Genomic DNA, 12,115 nt, shown 5'->3' with positions numbered 1-12,115 from the left:
TAAAGCGATGTCGTATCGCATCGGGAGACTCACAACGACTACGGAAATCCATGTCACTAAGCACAATACGGGAAAGTCTCTCGTTCGTTGGAATCAAGTTATTTGCTGCCATATACCACGAGGACGCTACGCGCATCGGCAAAATAGGAAGACTGATATTGAACCAAACTGTCGTCCACGTTGTTTGCGGCGATTCTCTTTCAACGAGGTTCGGGCAAGGGACTGCTTCCCAGTGAGTCTTTAGGAATTTGGTGGTGAGGACAAGTCTCCATAAAATGTCAGCCCCTAAATAGCTCACAGCAAGATAGAAGTCATGAATGTGTTTTAACTTATAATTTATGCGAACAACATCAATAGTGGGTTGAAGACTAGCAGGACGGACACAGAGAAATAAATGCGACGTGAATGTGTGAGTTTCTTGAGTAATCGTCAAAACAGTACTACAAGCATATAGCATCAGCCTCCTTCTTCGTATATCAGTCAGACTTCGTGATCACCTCATTCCGTAAGCAAAATATATGTCTTTTCCATAAGAAGCGACCTGACAATTGTTGTAGTTTCTTCGCCATCATGGAGGGAAGCGGATGAACTTGGGCCACGTAATAAGACTTGCATAAGACATTGTCGCTCCCTGAATTTTTTCCGTAACAGACTTCCAGTTGAGCGCCGCCAGTTTGAGTGGACAACGATCAGTGATGATACCGAGAGACTTATACCGATCCACGGCAGAAGCCCATGGAACAACCACGTCATCAAAACCTCGCAAGGTAAGAAGCTTGCATTTACCGTCATTAAGTATTGCACCTGAACTCCGACAAAAATCATCGTTTACTGCCTTCAGTCGAGGTACCTCAGCAGGATTGGGAAGTAGAACCACCACGTCATCCGCATGGGCACGGACAGCTATAGTCCCGCCGGAAAGCGTCCAACCCGTCAGCTGGGATGCTAGCATCCGAAGTAGGGGCTCCAGAGGCAACACAAACAAAGTCATTGACAGCGGGTTTCCTTGAGGCACTCCCCTGCGGATATTTACTGGGGGCGTCAGTTGTCCATTAACTACCACCGAAACCGAAATACCCGTAAACAGATTTGAGAGCACTCGCCGTGTGTCAACAGTGAAACCAACTGCCTCCAGAATCCGAAGCAGAAAGTCGTAATTAGCACGATCAAATGCTTTAAGTCTAGAAAACAAGGGCACAAGAGACGGACGTGACAGCAGCAACCGAAACGACGTCACGACACTCTACTACATGGGTAAGAATTATACGACCAGGTACGCAGCTTTAATGTTTTGCAACAATCGTGTCCATCAGAGCCGCCATCCTACTATTAACTGCCCTCGCCACAGTCTTATAATCAAAGTTTAACAAAGTAAGTGGGCGAAAGCTATGAGGGGCAGCCGGTCCAGTGCGTTTCGGGATTAAAACAATTTTCCCCACTTTGAACGACGTCGGCACTACTCTACCCTGTAACACTTCATTCAAAAGGGAGGTAAAGGTAGCACCCAACCACGGCCAAAAGCGGACGTAAAATTCCTTTGGAAGGCCATTTGAGAAGGCGATCCCACAATAAGTTTACAAACTTATTGTGAAAGGCAGCTAAGAGCGCTGCATTATGTTCAAGTGTTACTGTCGTATCCAAGATGCTGACAAGTGGGTCGTAAAAGGTTTCATTGGACTCATCGATGTCGTAGATGTCTACATAATACTGGTGTAAGATACGCACTCTATCAGCTTGCGCCATTACGATACGTCCATCATTTGTCGTGAGAGAATGAATACAAGGGCGTCGGTGACGGGCCTGATGTCGAAGCAAATGACGTAAGGAAGTCAGTTCTTCCGTCACCAATAAACACGGCTTCGATCGGATTTTCAAACCTTCCATTTGCATTCTCTTCAAGGTCAACAATTTTGCCTTTAAGTAGCATAAAGTTCACTCAGAATGGAGTAGTAATATTCATAAGTTCTCCGAAAGTCTCGCGCTTTGGCAGCACAGAAAAGTATCTAAGTTTGCCTAAGCCTCGGTTTTGATAGCCGTGTCCACCAGTCAAGGGTGAAAGAGTATTTCCCAGTGGACCGTTGAGTACGCTCCCACACGACTCGCATCACGTCATCGAGAAAGGGGTCAGTTATGTGAGCGACGTTTAGCATCCATGGAGGGCGAAACAATTTGACTGGTTGCCGTTCAAGATTGAGAGCTGTAGCCACAGCACAGTGATCCGTAAAGGAAGCTGGGATGACTTAAAGAGTAAGAATACTATCGCTCAGGCAGTCTGAAAAGTAAAACCTATCTAACCCGCTACTGGAAGCCGCAGTAAAGTGGGTAAATTCAACTAACGTCAGGTATTTACAAATCCAGACGTCTTTTGGGCGTAAGGAACAAACCAATTCATGTAATTCACGAGAGAAATTAAAATTTGGAGATAGATCCGCAAGACGCAATAAACAGTTAAAATCGCCACCCAACGGACTACCTGGAGGACTCTTACGCCACAAATAAACCATATCCTCTTTATAAAAACGCAAACGATCCACTGCGTGACCAGTGCCACAAGGGGATATAAAAGAACCAAGGTAAGATTAAAAAGTTGACAACCAATGCCCCTGCCAGAATCCAACATTTCGACCTCAGCAATAGGAACACCTTCGCAAAAGAATAAGGCGGTTCCCGTAGAATATTCGGGTGCTACATTAAAGAGCATACGAAAACCAGGTATGGAGAAATTAGTAAATAACACCACCTGTAAGAAGACTATGTCCGCACATGAATCACAACTGAACTGACGCAGCGAAGCCAACCGCATTTCTGATTCCACACGATTAACATTTAAGGAAAGGAACGTGTAGGCTTGGGTCATTTATCACAGCTGTACTGGGATGTACGGAACATATTGAGCAGAATTAGGTAGACAGCTGAGCGTCAAGGTCCATTGCGGAGTCCACAGATGAATTAGACATCGGGGGACCAGAAACCCCATCACCACAACCTTTTTTCTCAGATTTCCTACGAGCCACCGCACGGTCAGGTTGTATACGCTGTTTCAGTCGGCTACGTTGCATGGTGGCCTCTGCAGACGGAGGTGTGGGAGGGGTCATAGACACCGCCTCCTGCCCTCAGAACAAGGGTCATGTACTGCAGGTCCAGTCACTAAGTCGGGAGCATTCTGTGGAACTACCAATGCAACAGGTGATGCTTGGTCGCTAATTTTACTCTCCTCAGGAGTTGCTGTAGGCGGCAAGCTCGGGAAACCGTCGGCGGGTAGAAGACGAAGGAGCACGAGGACACTGCATCGTCTCAGACTGTAACGGAGGACACAAAGACGAAGTGGGGGACTCCGCTCCCTCTCCACACACAGGCAGCTCAGGATGAGCCACGACGGGAGCAGGAGGGATGCCAGAGATAACTTCTTCGCCACTCACCGTACCACGGATGGGAGGCATCTTAGCATCGAGAGGAGCAGGGGACACAACCAATGCGAAGGAGGTTGGCGCAGAAGGCACAGCCAAATCCTCTCTCTCACCATCTTGAGTGCGACGTCGTTTGTTTGTCACTGTTACGGGTTCTATCCTGGGCGCAATAGGATTCTAAACCTGTCGCGGAGGTAAAGGCGGAAATTCAGTTACACAATTATAGAGCTGACTTTGTTCGTTATGATCTGAAGCAGAACTAGATTCCACGTCGGGAGTGGAAGGAACAAGATCAGCAACCGTCAATTTGCGTCGCTGCAGTAATGACGGCTTTAATACAAAAACCCTGCGTGGGCAATTATAGCGAACGTATCCACTTTCATTACATAGCAAGCAGTTTCCCTCTTGGCCAGTATACATGACACGAACGCGAGAAGCACACACTAGAAAATGTGATGGAATATTGCGTTTCGCATGCATTTCCACGGAACGAAGTCGACTATAACACTGTAATCTGTGTTGAGTAGACCGGCGTTCACGACGGACCTTTTTCGCGTTACCATAAGGAGTCAATATGTCTTTTAGAAAGTTGTCATCAACCTCCGGCGGGATGCTTGAACGGCACTTGAGAACCATGTCGCGACAATAATCTTTCAACGTGGAGGGGATCCATAAATGTCACGTAAAACACGTACTCCTCTGCGTCAAAATAACCGGTGTGCACCTGATCAGAGTTGACGTGAATTGTATCGACAAACCAATCGTGGATTTCTAGATACCCGGGCTGCACATGTCGCGTTGTTTTATCGAAAGTGAAGCTCACAGTACCTTTTCGTGGAATACACGTGGAAACCATGGTAGCCATAGCGGAGCGGCCGACGCCGCTGCAAGTAGACGCTACGACCCACTCGGCAGACAGAACAACATTAACGAGGAAAACTTCACACAAGTGACGCTGCGGCAAGTGAAATAAACAAGAACCTTCCCGCTCGACGCTCGAAGCGCAACTACCCATCGAGGATACAGGGGACAGTGCAACTGCAGGGACTTATCTCTAGCACACTCCCTGTGAGACCAACATTTCCAGCTTACTGTCCACACACCTCATCTGTAGTGCCCCTGCCACTATATTGAGCAATGTGAGTGCACCCGCCCTGAAGGCTTACCGGCCAACGATCTTCGGATATGAATGCATGTCCGAAGGAACACTGTATCGTACTTCTGAACAAAAGAAGCACTGCAACATCGCACGGAACCCTTATAAGGTTGCCGGCCGCGGTGGTCTAGCGGTTCCGGCGCTGCAGTCCGGAACCGCGGGACTGCTACGGTCACAGGTTCGAATCCTGCCTCGGGCATGGGTGTGTGTGATGTCCTTAGGTTAGTTAGGTTTAAGTAGTTCTAAGTTCTAGGGGACTTATGACCTAAGATGTTGAGTCCCATAGTGCTCAGAGCCATTTGAACCTTATAAGGTTACTTTGTTGGTCGTCTGTTTGTCCATCTGTTAAGACCGCTTCTTCTCAGGAACGGGTAGAGGTATCAAGCTGAAATTTATGTCAAATATTAAGATCTACAGTCCCTTGGCGGTGTAAAAAAATTCAAGCTTCTAAGTCAATGAAATCAAAAGACACGGCCATTTATGACACATATTTTGATATTCACAAACTCCTTCATCAAAACCTGTAGATGAGCTACCTATACACTTAATTAAGTTTGTACGGAACACTCAATGATCAAGTCCTACTCGCACTTGACCGGTTTTTGATATTTTAATTTAAATATCAGACAGATAAAAAGTAACAGTATAGATAAAAAATCAGTTGTTCGAAAACTAATGTAGCGCGATGCGTATTCTATAGAAACATACGGAGTATATGAGATTCTACTCAGAATAAACAAATTTTCTATCAAAATAGCGAAACTGAACTTCATTTAAATATATTTGCTGCCTGACACAACTGTAATCTGTACTACGGCACTATACAAAGCTATGACACAACCAAAGTACCATCTACTGGCGAAAATTGTAATATGCCGGCATTTATTTCTATTGTTGCAAAAAAACACAGCTTTTTCCTTTCTGTGAAAACCACAAAAATATAACACTGTCTCTTTCCTGGTACTTCTGTATCACCTTGTATGCACCTGACTGCATACGTCCATCAGCGATGGTGAGATGGTGCTGTATCGCCAGTTTATGACATAGGTCTGATGTTTATTTAGCGTTAGACTAAAATGTTTCCACAAGTGGCGCTCTTTTTCCGTCAAATACCGAACCACACCTATCGAAATCCGCGATTCCTTTAATAAATTGTATTGATATAAATGCATCATGGCTTATTTTCTGTGATATTTTCATTCCATGCGTAGCTTACGCACTTTTCTTTAGTTATTCTACTGTTCTCCTTTTTTACAATAATTTACAGTCAGCTTTTCTGAACTCGTTTTTCTCTCATCTCTCCACATTTTTAACCTGTTTGTACATTCTTTCTGGTTCACCTAAATACTGATACACCATTTGGAAATTTATTGATTTGTCTTTCATTTTGGTTCCTTCATTTCCGTCTTAAAACCACGGCGTGATTGATTTACAGATACTATACTTATGTTAATTAGTTTCCCTCCTTAGAAGGAAAAATTCAATTTTAGCTTTAGAAAGGCAAAGATCTGAATCAAAAGTATCGCTTCTATTCACCTCAGCCTTATTCTATGCTAATAGTGTCGCACGGTATTGTTGAGTTGGATTCCCCGAAGCGGCCAATGCACAATGGCACACTTCCATGTGGTACATGAAGAGTTGTACATCTGTCTTATTGATAGTTATATAAACACTTTATTTCATTTATCAGTAGTTAGCTAATTTCGCCCCCTTGGGCACTATCAAGCTTTATTCTGCATATCAGAGAGGGGAAGAAGCAGCATGTTAAAAACGTAAATCTAATCTCCATCCACAGGTCCTGACGGGCCCATCGGCATAGACCGACCGCCATGTCATCCTATGCCACCAACAACTTCGTACGCAAAAAATTACTTCCTTTAATAAATTTATAACGGCTGTGTACACAAAAATAAAAATACTGTAAACTGCATCTGTTGAGTGTAAGGAGATTCCGCTCACAAGGCTCACACAAAGCCTACACCTGTAAAACAGCACGAGCCGGCCGAAGTGGCCGTGCGGTTAAAGGCGCTGCAGTCTGGAACCGCAAGACCGCTACGGTCGCAGGTTCGAATCCTGCCTCGGGCATGGATGTTTGTGATGTCCTTAGGTTAGTTAGGTTTAACTAGTTCTAAGTTCTAGGGGACTAATGACCTCAGCAGTTGAGTCCCATAGTGCTCAGAGCCATTTGAACCATTTTTAAAACAGCACAAACGAAACCGCCACACTTAACGTTTTCGTCAGGCGCACTATTATCAACCGCGATAGGACTTCAAAGGATAAGTTACGCAGCATTATAGCAAGCCAAGTAATTTATTCGGCTGGTACGTTCTACCAGCGGTCGAGTTTCTCGGTGACACAAGTGGCCACGCAGCAATTCGAGAACCACACTGTGATCGTCCTCATCGTCACCCCATCGCCCCTCCCCCCCCTCCCCGCCCCCACCATCCGCTTCCTCTCTCTCTCCCACAGATGTTCTTCCTCGACTGCATGCATTGCTCTGTGATCGATATCGAAGTTTTCCTTACCGACCAGTACCACCTACGGATGTGCAGCCTTGGTCAAATCGCTGTCACTGTTTTACTACAGTTGGATGTAACAATGCTCCTTATATTGCCAGAATTTCTAGGTGAAATCTCTGTGCAGTTCAGACCTTTTGCTTATAACAGGCGTACTTCAACTTTGGAGACGTTTCCAGTTGCAACGCCATGTCACTCGCATCCTGTGATGCGTCTGTTATCTTTACCACAGCAGAGCTTTGTCCTCTGGAAACCCGTAAAATGTACTGTCTTTTGATAATGCGCCATTCTTGCGCAATGGTTTCTGCATGGACAGCATGTGTAAGTTACTATCTCGAATCCCTACAAAGATATTCTCATTTCATGAGACACTACAAACAGATTTGAAGACATGAAGATTTGTGCTCCTCGCTGTAGTTTGAAGAAGTAGCAAGACATGCATCATACGAATGTTAATAAATATTTCTACTTTTCTGTCTGGTCTTAAAAGTGCTGCGTATTTTACTAAAACATTGGCGGACACTTTTCATTCTGTAGGGATTACATACTGCTGAATATTTCAGATTTGACCTGTTGAATGCAGTGAGAAAGGAGGTGACCAGTTTCAGACTTTGCAGCCTGCAGGAGGTTGGGTTAGTGCTCAGATTGTAAGCATGTAAGCTGCAATCATCGCTGACATCGATAGGTGCATCAGCCCACCTTGCTCCCATCTTGTTTGGCGCGCAATCGGTAACGGTTGGCGCCAAGTGAACGAAGACTTTGTGGTTCTATAGTTCACGCGACAGAACCGTGGACGAGTTGCATCGCGAGATGATCACCCTACGTGAAAAAGTATGCTCAGTGATGTTTATTCGCTAAAGCACGTCACGTAACGGTAACGGTGATTCGCGAAACGTGCAAAGCCAAAATGAATCGCGACAAACGTGAGCTGATGTCCGTCTGCGCCACCCGTGTCACGTGAACGTAACCTTTGGATTAAAAAAAATGAATTTTTTTTTCAGCCACAGTTTCAGGAAGATAATTCGTTCCTGAATTCAGATCTAATTTTGTAATTCCTTTATCGGACTCAGTTTCTATGTACCAGAGGCTTCTGTTAAGGTTTAGATCACCCTACGTAGTATACCATTACATGTGTGTGGGAAATGTTAAATAAAAAACTTTGTGTTAGTACACAAATTAATCAAAGAAACGAGCAACATACATTGATGCGCCAAAGAAACTGGTACAGGCATGCGTATTCAAAGACAGAGACATGTAAACAGGCAGAATACGGCGCTGCGGTCGGCGACGCCTATATAACAAAACAAATGTCTGGCGTAGTTGTTAGATCGGTTACTGCTGCTACAGTGGTAGGTTATCAAGATTTAAGAGAGTTTGAACGTCGTGTTACAGTCGGCACAGGAGCGATGGGATACAGCATCTCCGAGGTAGCGATGAAGTGGGGATTTTCCCGTACGACCATTTCAGGAGTGAAACGTGAATATCATGGATTTGGTAAAACATCAGATCTCCGACGTCGCTGTGACCGGAAAAAGATCCTACAAGAACGAGACCAACGACGACTGAAGAGAATAGTTCGACGTAACAGAAGTGCAACCCTTCTGCAAATTGCTGCAGATTTCAATGCTGGGCATCAACAAGTGTCAGCATGCGAACCATTCAACGAAACATCATCGATATGGGCTTTCGGAGCCGAAGCCCACTTGTGTACCCTTGAGTCCACTCGAAGCGTAAATGGTTGCGAAAGCATATTTGACATCTTAGTAACAAACAGTCCTGGACAAGTAGGTAGTATCATGACGAAAATAGGGATTAGCGACCACAAATCAGTTGCTGCTACGCTGAATATCGTAACACCCACAACCATCAAAAAGAAACGCAAATAACATCTATTTGAAAAAAATCTGATAAAATTGCTCTTAACGCCTTTTTAAGAGACAGTCTACACTGCTTCGATCCGATCTGATCATGTAAGAGTAGAAAAGATGTGGATTGATTTCAAGGAGATAGTATCGACGGCAATTGAGAGATATACCACATAAATTAATAAGTGATGGTATTAATATCCCATGATACACAAAACGGGTCAGATCGCTGTTGTAGAAGCAACGAAAAAAGCATGCCAAATTTAAAAGAACGCAAAATCCCCAAGATAGGTAAAGTTTTGCAGGAGTTCGAAAATACAGCGCGTACTTCAATGAGATGCTTTTAATAATTTCCACAACGAAACTCTGTCTCGGAATCTGGCAGAAAACCCAAAGAGATTCTGGTCATATATAACACAAACTAGTGGCAAGACACAATCAATACCTTCACTGCGCGATAGCAACGGTGAAGTCACTGATGACAGTGCCACTACAGCAGAGTTAATCTTGTCGCTAAGTTGTTTTCAGATATGCTACAAATCGGGCTACCTGTATCAGTCAAACAGTTCCCTTCCATTGATCAATCTTAAAGTTACTGTATGGACATCCAAAATCTGACTCATCATCTCTGTTATTAGACACATCTTGTAAAAGATCACTTTCTACTTCATCAAATGGAACATCCACACTTTACTGGTGTCATAGCATGTTCCTGAATTCCAATCAAGAACAACTGCTACGATGAGAAATATAGAACTAGATATCCCCGGTGTAGCAAAGCAGCTTAAATCACTTAATAAAGGCAAGGCCTCCGGTCCAGATTGTATACCAGTCAGGTTCCATTCAGATTGCTGATACAATAGCTCCATATTTAGCAATTATATACAACCGCTCGCTCAGAGAAAGATCTTTATCTTAAGACTGGAAAGTTGCTAAAGTCACACCAATACCCAAAAAGGGAAATAGGAGTAATCCGCTGAATTACAGGCCCGTATCACTAATGTCGATTTGCAGTAGGGGTTTGAAACATATATTGTGTTCTAACATTATCAACTATCTCGAATAAAATGATTTATTGACACATAGTCAGCACGGATTCAGAAGATATCGGTCTTCTAAAATGCTACTAGCCCTTTATACTCATGAAGTAATGAGTGCTATCGACAGGTGATGTCAAATTTATTTCATATTTTTAGATTTCCAGAAGGCTTTCGACACCGCTCCTCACAAACGTCTTCTAACCAAACTGCGTGAATATGGAATATCGCCTCAGTTGTGCGACTAGATTCGTGATTTCATGTCAGGAAGGTCACAGTTCATAGTAATAGACGGAAAGTCATCGAGTACAACAGAAGTAATATCCGGCGTTCCCCAAGGAAGTGTTATAGGCCCTCTATGGTTCCTGATCTATATTAACGACATAGGAGACAATCTAAGCAGCCCTCTTAGATTGTTTGCGGATGATGCTGTCAATTACCGTCTTGTAAAGTCATCAGATGATCAAAACTAATTGCAAAATGATTTAGATAAGACATCTGTATGGTGCGAGAAGTGGCAATTGACACTGAATAGCCGGCCGCTGTGACCGAGTGGTCCTGGGCGCTTCAGTCTGGAACCGCGCTGCTGCTGCGGTCTCAGGTTCGAATCCTGCCTCGGGCATGGCTGTGTATGATGTCCTTAGGTTAGTTAGGTTTAATTAGTTCTAAGTGTAGGGGACTGATGACCTCAGAAGTTAAGTCCCATAGTGCATAGGGCCAACTTGACCCTGAATAAAGAAAAGTGTGAAGTTATTCACATGATTACTGAAAGAAATCCGCTAAATTTCGATTACGCGATAAGTCACACAAATCTGAAGGCTGTAAATTCAACTAAATACTTAGGGATTACAGTTACAAATAACCTAAATTGAAACGATCACATAGATAACGTTGTGGGTAGAGCAAACCTAAGACTGCGATTCATTGGCAGAACACTTAGAAGGTGCAGCAGGTTTACTGAAGAGACTGCTTACACCACGCTTGTCCGCCCTATTCTCAAGTATTGCTGTGCGGTGTGGGATCCGCATCAGGTAGGACTCACGGATGACATCGTAAAAGTTCAAAGAAGCGCAGTTCGTTTTGTATTATCGCGAAGTAGGGGAGATAGTGCCACAAATATGATACATGAATTGGAGTGGCAATCATTAAAACAAAGGCGTTTTTCGTTGCGACGGGATCTTCTCATAAAATTTCCGTCAGCAGTTTTCTCCTCCGTTTGCGAAAATATTCTGTTGGCTCCCACCTACTTAGGCACAAACGATCATCAAGATAAAATAAGTCAGGACTCGCACAGGAAAATTTAAGTGCTCGTTTTCCCCCCGCCCTTCGAGAGTGGAACGGTAGAGGGACAGCTTGAAGGTGCTTCATTGAACCCTCTGCCAGGCACTTTATTGTGAATATCAGAGTAATCACGTGGAAGCAGATGTAGATGATGACTGCGCCACACACAGCTTCGCACCTCACCTGGTCCCGTCAACACCGTCATTGAACTGTTGATGACTGGAAACATGTTGTCTGGTCGGACTAGTCTCGTTTCAAATTGTATCGAGAGGATGGACGTGTAAGGGTATGGAGACAACCTCATGAATCCATGGACTCACATGTCAGCAGGGGACTGTTGAAGCTGGCGGAGGTTCTGTAATGGTCTGGGGCGTGTGCAGTTGGAGTGATATGGGATCCCCGACATTTCTAGGTATGATTCTGACAGATAACACGTATATAAGCATCCTGTCTGACGGCTCGCATCCAATCATGTCCATTGTGCATTCAGACGGGCTTGGTCAATTCCAGCAGGACAATGCTACACCTGAATTGCTATAGAGTGGCCCCAGGAACACTCTCTTGAGTTTAAACACTTCCATTGGCCACCAGACACCCCAGACATAAACGTTGAGGATATCTGGGACGCCTTGCAACGTGCTGTTCAGAAGAAATCTCCACCCACCCGTACTCCTACAGTTTGTGGACAGCCCTGCAGGATTCATGGTGTCATTTCCCTCCAGCACTACCTCAGACATTAATCGCGTCTATACCACATCGTGTTGTGGCACTTCTGCAGCCCGCGGTGGCCCTACACGATATTAGACAGATGTACCAGTTTCTTTGGCTGTTCCATGTAATAGGAAAGAAAACT

Source organism: Schistocerca nitens, chromosome 9, assembly GCF_023898315.1.
Source record: "Schistocerca nitens isolate TAMUIC-IGC-003100 chromosome 9, iqSchNite1.1, whole genome shotgun sequence".
NCBI lineage: Eukaryota > Metazoa > Arthropoda > Insecta > Orthoptera > Acrididae > Schistocerca > Schistocerca nitens.
Note: the sequence above shows the minus strand (reverse complement) of the source record.